The sequence below is a fragment of the Ambystoma mexicanum genome, chromosome 1q, assembly GCF_040938575.1.
Source record: "Ambystoma mexicanum isolate Mex_15411 chromosome 1q, UKY_AmexF1_1, whole genome shotgun sequence".
NCBI lineage: Eukaryota > Metazoa > Chordata > Amphibia > Caudata > Ambystomatidae > Ambystoma > Ambystoma mexicanum.
The window spans coordinates 288,193,340-288,210,295 of record NC_090922.1 but is presented as its reverse complement, the minus strand read 5'-3'; positions in this window follow the sequence as shown (position 1 = coordinate 288,210,295).

The window sequence follows — 16,956 nt, the reverse complement described above, 5'->3', positions numbered from 1 at the left end:
CGCAGAAAGTATCACACGTGATTCCATCAGGGTACGTGCATTACAGGGGTGCGCGTGAAGTTCCACACGCGAATGTCCTGGCTACGTGTATTTCGGGGTGCGCGGGAAGTTTCACACGCGATTCCATCAGGGTACGTGTATTACAAGGGTGCGTGGGAAGTTACACACACGATTGAGCGGGGTACGTGTATTTCGGGGTTGCGCGGGAAGTTACACACGCGATTGAGCGGGGTACGTGCATATCAGGGGTGCGCAGAAAGTATCACACGGGATTCCATCAGGGTACTTGTATTACAGGGGAGCGCGGGGAGCACCACACATGAATTGCACATGTGGGTCCTCCCAGGTGTTCCCTCTACACCCTCCGCAGCCCCTGCAGGTGGCTCACACCACAGGGGCCTACCCTGCAAATGTCCTGCAGGCACCCCATCCACCATGGCCATGCCCCCCAGCCAACCCACATGTCAACTTGCACTACTGCCCACCAACGCATGTCCCCCTGCAACCCCAGCCACCAGGGGCACCCTCCACCAGGCCTCCACCCATGTCTCCCACCACCCCCACCCCCAGCACTGTGGGGCACCTGCCAGCAGGCCCCCACCCATGTCCAACTCATGTTCCCCACCACCCCCACCCCCGAGCACTGTGGGGCACCTGCCAGCAGGCCCCCAACCATGTCCAATTCATGTTCCCCACCACCCCCACCCCCCAGCACTGTGGGGCACCCTCCACCAGGCCCCCACCCATGTCTCCCACCACCCCCAGCCCCCAGCACTGTGGGGCACCTGCCAGCAGGCCCCAACTCATGTTCCCCAGCCAACATGTCATCACAATCTAGATCCCTGGTCCCTATGGTCAGCCTCCAAATGCAAACCACCCACCCGAGTATTGCATCCACCCACTCAGAAATGGCAATTACATGACAGAACACCAATTGCAAGTTTCGAAACAAACACATGTCCCTCACTTACACTCAATGGGTGTCTGTGAATCTCAAAACCCATATCATGATATGCATGAAACCAATGAGATGATACTACACATTGAAGTTCGATAAAAAAATATGTATTAAAGGAAACATAAATAGATTCAAAAATAAAGAAACAGAAATGGGAATGTACAAAAATGAAAAGAAGCATGTCCGTGAAAAAAAGCAAAACCAAAAATCATAATACAAAGTAATGGTGTCCAAAGTCACTGTCCACAAAAGAAAATCCAATGGGAAATAATAATTGAAAGCCATTGCTCCATGGGTAAATTGTGAAAGAAAAATAAAATCCAACAGTGAACTATGTACAGACGAACAAGCCAGGGTCCATTATCCCAACAAAAGAAATGAAACCTATCTCACAACACTAACTAATAAAATAAACTATATACAAAAATGCGGCCAATGTCCAAACGGTCCGGAAAAATCAAAAAACAAAGGAAACCTAACACTACCTACATAACTATGTACAAGGGCAGCGGCTAATCTGACGGCTCAGTTTTGGATGTCCCGGCCCAGGGCATCATCGAACTCCTGCTCAATGTCCCGGAGGCGGTCCTCCTCCATGGCCCCGAGGGTCCGCAGGGCCGTCGACATGTCCACCTCCAACCCCCTGCGGATTGCCTCGAGGCACTCGGCCCGCCTCAGGGCCCTCCGCATGGAGTTCTCCGCCCTGACCATTGTGAGCCGTGCCTCTTCCGCCCGCTGCCGCTCCGCATCTATGGTGTGGCCCAACCGCTGCCACATGGAAAACACTCTCTGTCCTGGGCTCCCCTGCCCTCTGGCCGATGCCTGCCCCTCTGATGTTGAAGGCCCCGAGCCTTCATGGCTCCCACCACGTTGCTGCTGCTCCACCTCTGCTCGTGCACTGCCTCCTGCTGCCTGCACATCCTCTACCGGCTGGGGTGCAGTCGTTGATGTGGCCACCCCTGCTGGACGTCCGACTCCCGACTGTGGCAGGGATGCCTCCTCCACCAGCCTGGCCGCACCGTCAGAGGCAGCTCCACAGGGCACCCAGGTGAATGATTGGTGGGAAGATGGCACGGAGGACGACTGGCGCATAGGGGGTTCAGTTGAGGAGGGGGGTCGTAGCAAGCCCCATGAAACGGAGGAATCCGGCCTGGGTGACCTGTCCCAGCAGGCTGATGTGGTCAACAAGCCATTCGAGATGACGTGCAGTCTCCTCATGAAAAGACTGCAGGTCACCTTGCATGGCCCGTTGACGAAACGCCACACCAGTCAGGACAGGCTCAACCCAGACCCGGATAGCCACGTCCGCAGGCAGAGGAAAGCCAGTTGTCATTTGCTCATCCCCTGCCTGAAAACGGGTCTGGACGTAGGCATCCCTGCTGGTGCAAGATGATGCAGGGACAGGATCAGGGACAGGATTGCACACAGGCACCTCCGCGGTGGCCTGTGCTGCCTCCTGTCCCTGGTCCTGCACTGCACCACTAGCACCAGTGGGATCCCCACCTCCAGACCCCGTCTCTGATGCTTGCACGGCCTCCTCCTCCACCAAACCCCCCACCAACCTGGATGACTCATGCCATCTTGCCCCGTTGGGCCCTGTGGGGTCCCAGCTGCCCCTTCTGCTGCCGAGGAGTCCAACTCCAACCTCCGCCTCTTGGACCTCCCCCCGGCAGCTGCGGCCTGGGACTTCGGCACGGACTCCTCACTCCCCGACGAGATGACAACATGGGAGGGGAGCCGGGCCTTGCGTCTCCGGCTGGCGGTGGGATCACCGCCGCTGTGCTCCACAGCACCTTCTCCGCCCTCTCCATCAGTTGACGCTGCAGACATGATAAATAAAACACAGGCATCAGGGCACTGTACAATGGACACATACACACATGACAGTTGTACATGAGTGGCAAACCTCAGACATGCCATCACAATCCCCAACACACATGTCATTTCACCTTGCACACGAGTCATACCACAGCCATATCGCAACTGCCAGCACCATCCATACACATACAACAGCATGAGCAGGCAAAGCTGAGACAGACATCACATGCAACACAGGAAGTGCACCACACATGTACACACACCACCACACTTGCATGCATGTGTACACCTCTGCCAAGTGTCGCAGTGTTCAGATGGGTATCCATGTCACATCTGCCAATCAGGCTTCCACATCCCGCTGTCACATGCATCCATGTTGCATCACTGTTGCACCATTGTCAAATACACACAAATGCACATGTACACAGTGCTGATACATGCAGCTGAAAATAACATACATGCGTGACATCACGGACATGTCTACTTACATACACATTAATCCAAACATGTGTGCCCACACAACTGCATTTGGCATGCAAGCCTACACACACAAGCACCATCCATGTCTCACACATTACAGCCCTCACATGTGTTAGCACCACAGCCCTGTACACCCCCACCCATACAAACAGATGTGCAACCTGCACACTACTGAAACATCACCACACGCACAGCTCACAATCAGGATGCATGTACACTTACCGCTCGACTCCAGACGGGTCTGCTTCTCTAGGACCTGGATGTGGAGCGCTGGGGATATGCGTTCCAGGACCCTCATCTGCTCTTCTGACAAGTGGATCCGGCGCCCCTTGGCATCCGCTGCCTTCAAGAGGCGCCGGGCCTTGTTCAGGGTCCTGGTCCTGAAGTCCTCCCAGCGCTTCTTGACATGTTGGAAGTCGTGGACTGCTATCCCCTTCGCGTTGATGGCAGTCAAGATGTCAGTCCAGATCCGAGTCCGTCCTTCCTTGTCGGCACGGGAACTTCCGAAGTGGGCATCATACTGCCCCAGGACTTGCTCCTCCAAGACACCAACTTCGGTGGCACTGAAGCTGGTGCCCCTCTGCCTCTCTGGCCGGGGGTTGTCAGTGGTGCCAGATGTTGCAGTGCCCGACATGACAACCCCAGAGGCAGGAGTGGGTGGGCAACTGGGTCCTGGGGCTGGGCTGTGGAGCGATGGAATCCTAGTCGGGAGTCTTCGGTTCCAGTAGGGGTGGTCACAGCAACAGCACCCCTGGCTGATGTGCAGGCAGCAAATGGCAGGGCACGTGGGCAGCAGGCAGTCAGGCAGCAGCAGATGGCAGGTGGGAGCAGGCTCGGGGCTCTGGGGGGCAGTGATTCGGCCTTCTGGGCAGGAGCGTGGTCTTCCGTGTGCTTACGTGTGGCCAGCTTGATACGGAGTGAATTGGCACATGAAAATCATGCACGTCTGCGTGTAATTCGAGGAAAGGCCCTTAGCGCGTATGCACATCAGCACACATATGCGATTTCATTGGACCAAAGGCCCTTAGCGCGTGAGCGCGTCTGTGACGTGACGCGCGCGGGTGTTTCCCTCATTACATGTGATGACAGAGCACATGTGGTATAACTGCACGTCCGAGTGTCATCGCGTGTGATCGGAGGGAAGTGAGCGTACACGCGATTGGCCTGGGTAGTGTGTTCCGGGGTGCGCGGGAACTTCACATGTGTTCTGTCATCACGTGTAATGAGGGAAACACCCGCGCGCGTCACGTCACAGACGCGCTCACGCGCTAAGGGCCTTTGGTCCAATGAAATTGCATATGCGTGCTAACATGAATACGCGCTAAGGGCCTTTCCTCAAATTACACGCAGACTTGCAGGATTTTCACGTGCCAATTCACTCCGTATCAAGCTGGCCACGCGTAAGCACACGGAAGACCATGCTCCTGCCCAAAAGCTCGAATTACTGCCCCCCAGAGCCCTGAGCAGCCTCCCACGAGCCATCTGCTGCTGCCTTCCTGCCTGCCTGCTGCCACCGTACCCTACCATTTGTTGCCTGCACATCAGCCATCTGCAGGGGTCCATTTGCTGTGTCCACCCCTGCTGGAACAGAAGACTCCCGACTGGTATACCATCGTTCCACAGCCCAGCCCCAGGACCCAGTTGCCCACCCACTCCTGCCTCTGGGGTTGCCATGTTGGGCACTGAAACATCTGGCACCACTGGCAACCCCCGGCCAGAGAGGCAGAGGGGCACCAGCTTCACTGCCACCGAAGTTGGTGTCCTGGTGGAGCAAGTCCTGGGGCAGTATGATGCCCTCTTCGGAAGTAAGCGCGCCAACAAGGAAGGACAGACTCGGATCTGGACGGACATCGTGACTGCCATCAACGCGGAGGGGGTGGCAGTCCGCGACTACCAACATGTCAAGAAGCGCTGGGATGACTGCAGGTCCAGGACCATCTTGAAGGCCCGGCGCCTCGTGGAGGGGGGCCGGGGCCGCATGAGTCCCATCCAGATGAGGGTCCTGGAACGCGTAGGCCCAGCGCTCCACGCCCAGATCCTTGAGAGGCAGACCCGTCTGGAGTTGAGCGGTAAGTGGCCAAGCATTGCTGTGTGAGACACGGCATGTCGCAGTGTGCTGGTTGTATGATACTTGTCTGTATGTGTGACATAGGCCATGTATGCATGTGTGTGTGCAGGGACGTCATGCATGTGAGACCAGTAATGTGTGAACCACACGGTTGGTGCATGTGTTCAAATGCAACATGGGTTGCCCTATGCGGAATAGCCACATGAAAGCATGCCAGTCTCTGTTCCTGGACATGGGTGGGGGGTGAGGGATGGGTGCTGATGCCATGTACATGTATGCTGTCCATGTCTGTGTGTCTGTGACTTGTGAATGCCAGGGATGCATGACACATGTCTGTCGCAATGTTCAGGTTCACTGATGCAGCCTAATCATCCTTGTTTCCACTGTGTCTGTGGTGTACGAGGCCAGATGGATGAAACTAGGGTGAAGTGTGTGCATGTGATAGGCATGGCCCATGATGCATGTGAGTTCCAAAACAACATTGTATGTTCTAAGAATCCCTTGGACATGTATGCTAATGTCCATAGCATGCACCATGCCTGTTACCGCATGTGTTTTACCTGCACTGAGCCATGTGTTGTGGAGGGACATGATGGAAGTGATCTTTGACAGTGCCACTCATCTGCAATTGCTTCCTGTCTAGGGGACCATTGTACAGTACCCTGATGCTTGTTTTCTATTTCTCCCTCTACACAGCGCCACGTGAAGAAGAGGGTGGAGACGGCTCTGTGGAGCAAAGCGGCGGGGATGCCCCCACGGCTGCAGCGGAAGGGATGGGTGAGCCCCCACAGGGGCTTGCAACGGCAGAAGATGGGGTGGAGCCATCCAGGTTGGTGGTTTCCACAGAGGAGGAGGAGGGCGCTACTGAGGCGCACATGGGGCCTGGTGGGGGCATCCCTGCTGGTGCAAGTGTTGCAGTCCAGGGGCAGGAGGCAGCACAGGTCGCCGTGGAAGGGCCTGTGCATGTCACTGTCCCTGACACTGTGACTGCACCACCATGCACCAGCAGGGATGCCCCATCCCAGGCCCATCCACAGGTAGGGGGGATGTCCATGTCATCTGACTCCCCTCCACCTGCAGACAAGGGGACCCCTGGCCGTATGGAGAAGGTCCTGATTGTTGTCTCGTAGCGCACACGTGCAATTCGTGATGAGGTGCGTGCTTCCCGGGAGGAGCATGCACGTCATCACGGAGAGCACCGTGCCGACGTGGCCCAGTTGGGATCGGCCATGGTCGGGGGTTTCCTACATGTGTCGGCCAATCTGGCGACCCTCTCCTCCTCTGTGGAGACTATGCACCAGTCATTCTCCATGCCGTCTTCCGGCCCAGATGCCACCAGGGCCCCCTGTGGACCTGCCCCGACCAATGCAGCCGGCTCGGCGGGGATCCCATCCCTGCCACAGTCGGGAGTCGGAGGTCCAGCAGCGGTGGACACACCAGCAACTGGACCCCAGCAGATGGAGGATGTGACAGCATCATTGGGGAGGGCACGTGCACGACGGCGTCGGTGGATTCCATCAGCCTGTATGCCGTCATGCTGGCACAGGCAGTTGCGTCGGAGGCAGCGGCAGGCTCGACGTGGGACGCATCATGGCTCGGGGCCATCAACATCAGGGGTGCAGGCATCGGCCGGAGGGCAGGAGAACCCTGCAATGGGAGTGGCTTCCGTGTGGGAGCGGTTGGGCCAGCAGATAGGTGCGGAGCGGCAGCGGGCAGAGGAGGAACGGCTCACAATGGTCAGGGCGGAGAACTCCATGCGTCGGGCGCTGAGGTGGGTTGAGTGCCTCGAGGGTCTTCGCAGGGAGTTGGAGCTGGACAATGCTTTATCCCTGCGAGACCTCGGGGCCAGGGAACATGCCCGCCTCCAAGCCATTGAACAGGAGTTTGATGATGCCCTGGCCCATGACAACATCCAGTGAGCCGTTGGACTAGCCCACTGCCCATGTAAATAGTTATGTAGTTAGTGTTAGGTTTCCTTTGTTTTTTGATTTTTTTTGGACCGTTTGGACATTGGCCACATTTTTGTATATAGTTTATTTTATTAGTTAGTGTTGTTAGATAGGTTTCATTTCTTTGGTTGGGACAATGGACCCTGGCTTGTTCGTCTGTACATAGTTCACTGTTGGATTTTATTTCACTTTCACAATTTACCCATGGAGCAATGGCTTTCAATTATTATTTCCCACTGGATTTTCTTTTGTGGACAGTGACTTTGGACACCATTACTTTGGATTATGATTTTTGGTTTTGCTTTTTTTCACGGACATGCTTTTCATTTCTGTACATTCCCATTTCTGTTTCTTTATTTTTGAATCTATTTATGTTTCCTTTAATAAATATTTTTTTATCAAACTTCAATGTGTAGTATCATCTCATTGGTTTCATGCATATCATGATATGGGTTTTGAGATTCACTGACACCCATTGGGTGTATGTGAGGGACATGTGTTTGTTTCGAAACTTGCAATTGGTGTTCTGTCATGTAATTGCCATTTCAGAGTGGGTGGATGCAATACTCAGGTGGGTGTTTTGCATTTGGAGGCTGACCATAGGGACCAGGGATCTAGATTGTGATGACATGTTGGCTGGGGAACATGAGTTGGGGCCTGCTGGCAGGTGCTCCACCAGTGCTGGGGGGTGGGGGTGGTGGGGACATGAGTTGGACATGGGTGGGGGCCTGCTGGCAGGTACCCCACAGTGCTGGGGGGTGGGGGTGGTGGGGAACATGAGTTGGACATGGGTGGGGGCCTGGTGGAGGCTGCCCCTGCACTGCTGGGGGGTGGGGGTGGTGGGAGACATGGGTGGGGGCCTGGTGGAGGGTGCCCCTGCACTGCTGGGGGGTGGGGGTGGTGGGGAACATGAATTGGACATGGTTGGGGGCCTGCTGGCAGGTGCCCCACAGTGCTGGGGGGTGGGGGTGGTGGGGAACATGAGTTGGACATGGGTGGGGGCCTGCTGGCAGGTGCCCCACAGTGCTGGGGGGTGGGGGTTGTGGGGAACATGAGTTGGACATGGGTGGGGGCCTGGTGGAGGCTGCCCCTGCACTGCTGGGGGGTGGGGGTGGTGGGAGACATGGGTGGGGGCCTGGTGGAGGGTGTCCCTGCACTGCTGGGGGGTGGGGGTGGTGGGGACAGGAGTTGGACATGGGCGGGGGCCTGCAGGCAGGTGCCCCACAGTGCTGGGGGTGGTGGGGAACATGAGTTGGACATGGGTGGGGGCCTGCTGGCAGGTGCCCCACAGTGCTGGGGGATGAGGGTTGTGGGGGACATGGGTGGGGGCCTGGTGGAGGGTGCCCCTGGTGGCTGGGGTTGCAGGGGGACATGCGTTGGTGGGCAGTAGTGCAAGTTGACATGTGGGTTGGCTGGGGGGCATGGCCATGGTGGATGGGGTGCCTGCAGGACATGTGCAGGGTAGGCCCCTGTGGCGTGAGCCACCTGCAGGGGCTGTGGAGGGTGTAGAGGGAACACCTGGGAGGACCCACACGTGCAATTCACGTGTGGTGCTCCCCGCGCACCCCTGTAATACACGTACCCTGATGGAATCGCGTGTGGAAGTTCAGGCGCACCCCTGGAATACACGTACCCTGCTGGAATCGCGTGTGGAACTTCCCACGCACCCCGAAATACACGTAGCTTGGACATTCACGTGTGGAACTTCCCGCGCACCCCTGGAATACACGTACCCTTCTGAATTCACGTTTGAAAATTCCTGCGCACCCCTGATGTACACTTACCCTGATGGAATCGCGTGTGGAACTTCAAGCGCACCCCTGGAATACACGTACCCTGCTGATATCACGTGTGAAACTTCCCGCACATTCCGAAATACACGTAGCCTGGACATTCACGTGTGGAACTTCCCGCACACCCCTGGAATACACGTACCCTGCTGAATTCACGTGTGAAAATTCCCGCGCACCCCTGATGTACACGTACTCTGATGGAATCGCGTGTGGAACTTCAAGCGCACCCCTGAAATACACGTACCCTGATGAAAACGCATGTGGAACTTCCCGCGCACCCCTGAAATACACGTACCCTGCTGAAATCGCGTGTGGAACTTCCCGCGCACCCCTGAAATACACGTACCCTGATGGAATTGCGTGTGAAACTTCCCGCGCACCCCTGAAATGCACGTACCCAGCTGAAATGACGTGAGGTACTTCCCGCGCACCCCAGTGATACACGTAGCCCGCTTGCCGTGCTGGTACAGGGTTAGCGCAGCCCTTTGCGCTGGATTGGGGATTTTGATGGCTTTTCCCTGCGCGAGAGGCGTTCTTGGGGGCGTAACTGGCACTGCTGCAGGGTCGCTGCGCCACTGTGCGCCACGGCTGGTTTTGGTAACTGGAATCCATGAATACGCTGTGCGCGGAAATGGGTTTCGGCGCACGCGGCTAGCGCAGGGATTCGCACGCGCACACTGTGCGCCAGCCGCGTGCGCCACTTGTGCGCTGAATTCTATGAATTACCCCCATAGTGTTCTTTAGGACACTTTAATTTTTTTTTTTTTAACGAACATTTCAGGACACCGCGTGCGTTCTTAGAATAGTTTCATCTTGCTAGCGAATAGTACGAACAGGTATAGTGTTCTTCAGGACACCTCCATTTTCATTTATTTACGAACATTTCAGAACACCTGCACTGTCCGCGGACACCTACAATGTTTTTTAAAAAAAAACGAAACTATTTACAACACAATATAAAAATTAAACTTTATTTAACATATATTAATAATTTATGACAGAGAAGGTGAGGCAGAAACAGAAACAAAAACAGGAGAATTAGGGTTTTCATCATGATTGTTATTAGGTGAAGAAGGGATGGAAGTCTCATCAACACGTTTTGGGCTATGGAGAGGGTTTGGGCATAATTGACTGGGAAATGGTGAGGAGGGACAAGTACATGTGGGGCAATGGTATGAGGTTTTTGGTTTAAAATGATCTTTCACAAAAGTTTTCAAATTATTAAAATTAGTCAACAAAAAATCAATTTTTTCTTCTATACTGTGAAAAGTGTTATCCATAACAGGTTTTTCTGAAGTATTTTCTATTTTGGTATGCTCTGTACAAAAAAAAATATATACATGTTAAATGTATACAAAATAATAATAATTAAATGGTTTATATTATAAAGTGCAAACAAAGGGGGGTCTGGGAATCTCTCTACAAGCACGAACACAGCCCAATGACCTGTTCTTAGGTGAATAACCCCTGGGAGAGACTCTACCAAGTCTTTAGCTCACTGTCCTTTTCACAGAGAAGAAATTTCCCCTCATATCAGCCTTTGTCCTGCCCATGGGCAGTCCAGCGCCGAAATGCTAGGCAATTCTCCTCTGAACAAGAGTACCATCAGTAACCCCATACACGTGTTTCAGCCTTGTTGGGCATCATCAGTGAGGTGAAACTGTTGCCTCTCTAAGAACAGTGAGCAAGGGGTCCACGTCTGGATTGCCCTGTTAACTTAGGGTGAAACCCAAAGTTAATGTATGCAAACAAAGGGGGGTCTGGGAATCTCTCTACCAGCACGAACACAGCCCAATGACCTGTTCTTGGGTGAATAACCCCTGGGAGAGACTCTACCAAGTCTTTAGCTCACTGTCCTTTTCACAGAGAAGAAATTTCCCCGCATATGAGCCTTTGTCATGCCCAGGGGCAGTCCAGCGCCGAAATGCTAGGCAATTCTCCTCTGAACAAGTGTACCATCAGTAACCCCATACACGTGTTTCAGCCTTGTTGGGCATCATCAGTGAGGTGAAACTGTTGCCTCTCTAAGAACAGTGAAAACAGTTTCACCTAACTGATGATGCCCAACAAGGCTGAAACACGTGTATGGGGTTACTGATGGTACACTTGTTCAGAGGAGAATTGCCTAGCATTTCGGCGCTGGACTGCCCCTGGGCATGACAAAGGCTCATATGCGGGGAAATTTCTTCTCTGTGAAAAGGACAGTGAGCTAAAGACTTGGTAGAGTCTCTCCCAGGGGTTATTCACCCAAGAACAGGTCATTGGGCTGTGTTCGTGCTGATAGAGAGATTCCCAGACCCCCCTTTGTTTGCTTATACTATAAAGTGTTTACCATTAGTTTCACTATCTTGTGACATTTCTTCATGTGGGAAATGTTCCTCTAGCCATTCCAGAGTACTAGACATTTCTGGGAGAGAAAAAAAAAAAAGATAATATATTTTTTTATCTAATACAGAAAGTTTATAAATATATGAATAACATTAAGTACACTTACTATTTCAGGTAAGATATGTCCTATGTACTCAGTGGGTCTGCTCTTGTTCTCAGTTCTGTTGTGTTTGTGAGGTAATTATGTTGGAAGCCAATTTATTTTCTTGTGGTATATTCCATTTTAGAACATAGTGCATTTAAATAAATGGTTAGTGTGTTGCATATATTGGTTACATTTCTTATGTATTAGTACATATAATATGTTTGTGTGCTTTTTTTAAATTTGTTAAATGTTCCTATGTTACGATATAACAATCAAACATACCCCCCCAGAGTTTTTTAGGTAGTGGTACTGTTCTTCGAACATGTCCGCAAACATTAAATGAGTTTGCGGACATCAAGTACAGTAGAAGAGATTCAGTCAGTTCCATATGATATGTATATAAAGTGAAAGTCATTATTGTTAAGTTGCACTTCAAAAAGCCTACAAAATTCAATGAAAAACTTTTGTTAAAAGGGACGTTATGGTTGAGTTGCGCTACTAAAAACCTATGAAATTCAGTGAAAAAACTTTTGTTTTTGATGTCATGTTTGAGGTCCTGGGTGTTGGTCTTAGCAGTGCACGGTGGTGGCGCGAGTTATGGTTGCTTAGCTTACCCTAACTGGTGAATTTCAAGGGTTTTTCAGTTTTACTTGGAACCATAATGTCCCTTTAACAAAGTTTTTTCACTGAATATATATATATATTACACAGCCATGGTAGTGGCTGAGTAGTTATGGTTAAGTTGCTGTTTCCATAGGAAGAGCCCTTTTTGGGTGGCTTATAACTTCGCTCTCCGTGGACAAATCCTCACCAAACTTTGCAAAAAAGGTATATGGGTCACTCTGCAAAGTTTGGTGAGGTTTGGTTCAGGGGGGGCAAAGTTATAATGGGGGTCCCAAAACTTCTTTTTTTTCCCATAAACTGAATGGGGAAAAAACTTTGCTCACGTCTACAGCCCAAACTGCTGGACGGATTTTCACCAAATTTAGACCAGGAGCAGCGGCTTGGTCCCAAAAGCGTGCTTTTGCAAATTTGGTGAAAATCCGTCCAGTAGTTTTTTTATAAAATGAGCAAAAAATAGGTAAAAAAAAATTAGTGATATCTATTTTTGGTCCGCGGACACACTTCCCTGTTCGCTCCGCGGACAATGTCCTGATTGGCCAACCGACTTGAGTCATGTCCGTGGACATGCAACGTGTTCGTTGATTGGACGGTGAAGAGCGTGAAGTGCGTCAGATTTTCGGGAACGCCCGCCATCTTTGATTCGCGGACATCCGCGGACAGTGCGGTGAAACTTTGTTGAAAAATACTATTTAGTAGAGTGTGTTGTTGTGTGAAAGTGTTTGGGGAAGTTGGGGGAGTAAGAGATGGGTTAAATATTTTATTTATTTAGGTGGTAGACCCCCCTGTTGTGTTTGCTTTGTCCGCGGACAACGCAGATGTTCTAAAATGTTCTAAATAAACAAAATGGGGGGTGTTCTAAGGACACTACGCATGCCCGTATTGTTCGCAAGCAAGCTGAAAGTGTTCTAAGAACACTGGCGGTGTACTGAAATGTTTGAAAATAAACGAAATGGGTGTGTTCTGAGGACGGTAAGCCTGTTCGTTTTGTTCGCAGGCAAGTTGAATCTGTTCTAATAACACATCATGTGTCCTTGGACGTTCATCAATAAATAAAATGGGGGTGTCCTGAGGATGGTATGCCTGTCTGTTCTGTTCACAAGCAATCTCAAATTGTTATACGAACACATGTTCGTAAGCACATTCAAAGTGTTTTAGAACATATGTGTCCTGGGATGTTCGTAAATAAACAAAATTGGGGGTATTCTGAAGACGGTAAGCCTGTTCGTTTTGTTCGCAGGCAAGTTGAATCTGTTCTAAGAACACATCATGTGTCCTGGGATGTTCATCAATAAATAAAATGGGGGTGCCCTGAAGATGGTATGCCTGTCCATTCTGTTCGCAAGCAATTTCAAATTGTTCAAAGAACACATGTTCGCGAGCATGTTCAAAGTGTTCTTAGAGCACATTATGTGTCCTGGGATGTTCGGAAATAAACGAAATGAGGGTGTCCTGAGGACGCTATGTCTGTCCGTACTGTTCGTAGGCAAGTTGGAACTGTTCTAAGGATACTCATGATGTCCGCAGACATTAAAAGTGTCCATATGGCATAGTTGAAATGTTTGACTCTATGGGTGTGATATGCTGCGATGGTTGTGGCTAGGGCATAGAGCCATATGGCCATGCACCCAAGACTCTATGCCCGGGCCACAACCACCGCAGCACATCACACCCATAGTGGCTTATAACTTGGTTGCTTATAAATTTGTTCTTGGATCCAAAAGTTATAAGCCACTATGGGTGTGATATGCTGTGGTGGTTATGGGCAGGGTCTATAGTCTTGGGTGCATGGACAAGATCAAATTTATAGGCAGCAAAGTTATAAGTCACTATGGGTGTGATTTGCTGTGATGGTTGTACTTAATATAATATACTTACTGTTTGGTTTAGTAACTGGAGTACATGTATTTCTGGGTTATTTCTGGGATAAAATAAAAGATCATGTTAGTATTGGTATTTTGTAACAACTTATAATGTTGAATTTTAAACATTTTTTTTTACCCTCATATTTAGTAGATTACAAACCAGTGTACTGTGCAATTTGCTCAGTTTCTATGTTTGTTGCTAAAATCATTGGGTCTGTGGGAGAAAAAAAAATCCATGTTGGATTAAAAAAATAACTTTTTTTATGCTACAGTCTATTTGTTTGTTTTCAGTGTTCACTTGTTTTTGTCTAATGCTCTATATATTGGCTTGTTGCAGATTTGTGGAGCAGTTAGATACCTGTTGACATATTCTAACAGTCTATTTTTTGTTATAATGAAGTGGTATTGATTTATCTATTTTGATATTGTAAAATGTTGTGTTAGTTAGATACCATTTGGCGTATTCTAACTGTCTATTTTTTGTTATAATGTAGTGGTATTGATTTATCTGTTTGGTTATTGAAAATGTTGGGGTAGTTAGATACCAGTTGGCGTATTCCAACTGTTTATTTTTTGATATAATTTAGTGGTATTCATTTATCTGTTTAGTTGTTGTAGAATCTTGAGGCAGTTATATAGCTGTTGGCATATTGTAACAGTTTATAGTTTTCTAATAGAAGTTTAGTTAATGTTTAAGTACAGCTTAGTTAATTCATTTTGGTTTTAAGAAGATTAAATAAGCGTTTGTAAGATTTGCAGGTAATCTCTGCTTTAGAGTAATGGTACTATCATTACATCCGAACCATCGAAAATTCTTTTTTTATATGTGCAGTATAGTGACCTGCATTGGTTGTGGCTCCTGTGTGGTAGATTATATCTATTGTTGTGAAGGTTTTTTTTACCAAGTGATACTTGACCATGTGTGAATCCAGTCAGCTTGCTGTTGTTTTTGGTACCATCTGCATTGTAACGTATTACGTTATTAGTATTACGTTTTTACTATGCGTTTGTATTAGTAAGGTGGAGCGATTATCCAAATTGCAGGTAGTACATAATCTACCACGGTTTGCATTTTGTACAAGTTGCTGAAATGGAACAGATTCAGAATTAGGTATTGATACATCCACAAAGCGCTCATTGGGGTTTTGTTCTTGTGTCACATTGTTGCACAGAGTGCATGTATGTTTCCACATTTATAGGTATGTTTTTGTTTTCCAGTACTTTTAGAAAGTACATTAGAAATTCTTGCGGATCTTCCTGTGAGTTCATAGTGAATTTCACCATTCCAGCACAGTAGTCCAATTGTCTTATTCTATAAACACTATACGTGTTGTCAGGATTGTTTGTTGCGTTTCTATGAAGTACTAACATTTGCAAACACAATTGGTCTGTACTGTGTAAGTAAATGTTGTCAACTATTTGTGGTAATTGAAATAGAATATTCATTGCTACATTTGCGTAGCAACTTACACCATTTACATTTGAAAGTTTAAATGGACCAGGTAGTTCTGTATCTGAGTGCTTTTTTTGGAGTTTGTCTGGTTTACTTTCCCTAATAGGTTATTTTTTGATTGTGGCACTTGATGACGTATTAGTTTCTTTTAATCTGTTTGGAGGATTTGCAGTGACATCCTGTTGCATTTCTGTTTGATTTAGTTTTCTTTTAGAACATTTTACTTTTTGTGGAAAAGGATATGTTTTTAGATGGGGGTGTATAGTGAACGAAGTCTATTGTATTCTGAAATGCAAGGAATATCAGCGTTTACTTTACTTGCATCAAAGTTGATTAGGAATAGACCGTCAAGTGTACGTAAGCGTGATAGTGCTATGTAGCTCATGCCTTCTTTAAAGACTGTGTTACCAATGTCTATCAATGCTTTGTCTAGGGTAAGACCTTGTGATTTATGAATGGTGACTGCGTATGCAAGTGTTAGGGAAATTGTTCTCTTCGTACATACATGTCTTTGAAGAGAAGGAATCGAGCTATTGAGCGTCCTATCCTTTTCACTTCTGAAAGTTTGTCAAAGAGAATATTGACAAACTGAATGTTGTTGTCACGTGGGTATGTTTGAAAGCCAACAACTGTACCCAGTGCTCCATTAACTAGTCCTTGATCCACTTCAAGGTTACGTTTAAGCATTACTCTGCAATTTAAGGATAATTTTAATATGTTTTCCAATCCAGCTGTGTTGGAGATTGAATTTTCTAAACTATTTAGTCTTGTTGTGGCTTGTTCACACATGGGTAGTGCCATACCATGTATGTCTAGTTTGGCTGTGGTGCTAATTTCAATTATTGGTTGCATTTCTTTTTTTAACACTGTTTCATTGAATTTGAAACAGCTTGCAAGAGTTGGCATTAAGGCCATACAATTGACATAACATCCGTAGCACATGCATTCTGTTTCTTTACGAACATTTTAGGACACAGCATGTGTTCTTAGAACAATTTCAACTTGCTTGCAAACAATACGGACAGGCATAGCATCCTCAGGACACTCCCATTTTGTTTATTTATGAACATCCCAGGACACATAATATGTTCTAAGAACAGTTTAATTTTGTCAGTGAACAATACGGACAGCGTCGTCAGGACACCCACATTTTGTCCATTGACGAACATTTCAGGACACCACGTGTGTTCTTAGAACAGTTTCAACTTGCTAGTGAACAGTACAGACAAATATAGTGTTCTTAGGACACCTCCATTTTCATTTCTTTACGGACATTCCTGACACCCGTGCTGTCCGCGAACACCAGAATTGCTTTAAAAAAAAAACAAGACATGAATTAGGACAATATAATAATTTTACTTTATTTTACATGTATGTTAAATTTATGACAGAGAAGGTGAGGCAGAAACTGAAACAAAAAAACAGGAGAATTAGGGGTTTCAATAGGATTTATATGAGGTGAAGAAGGGATGGAAGTC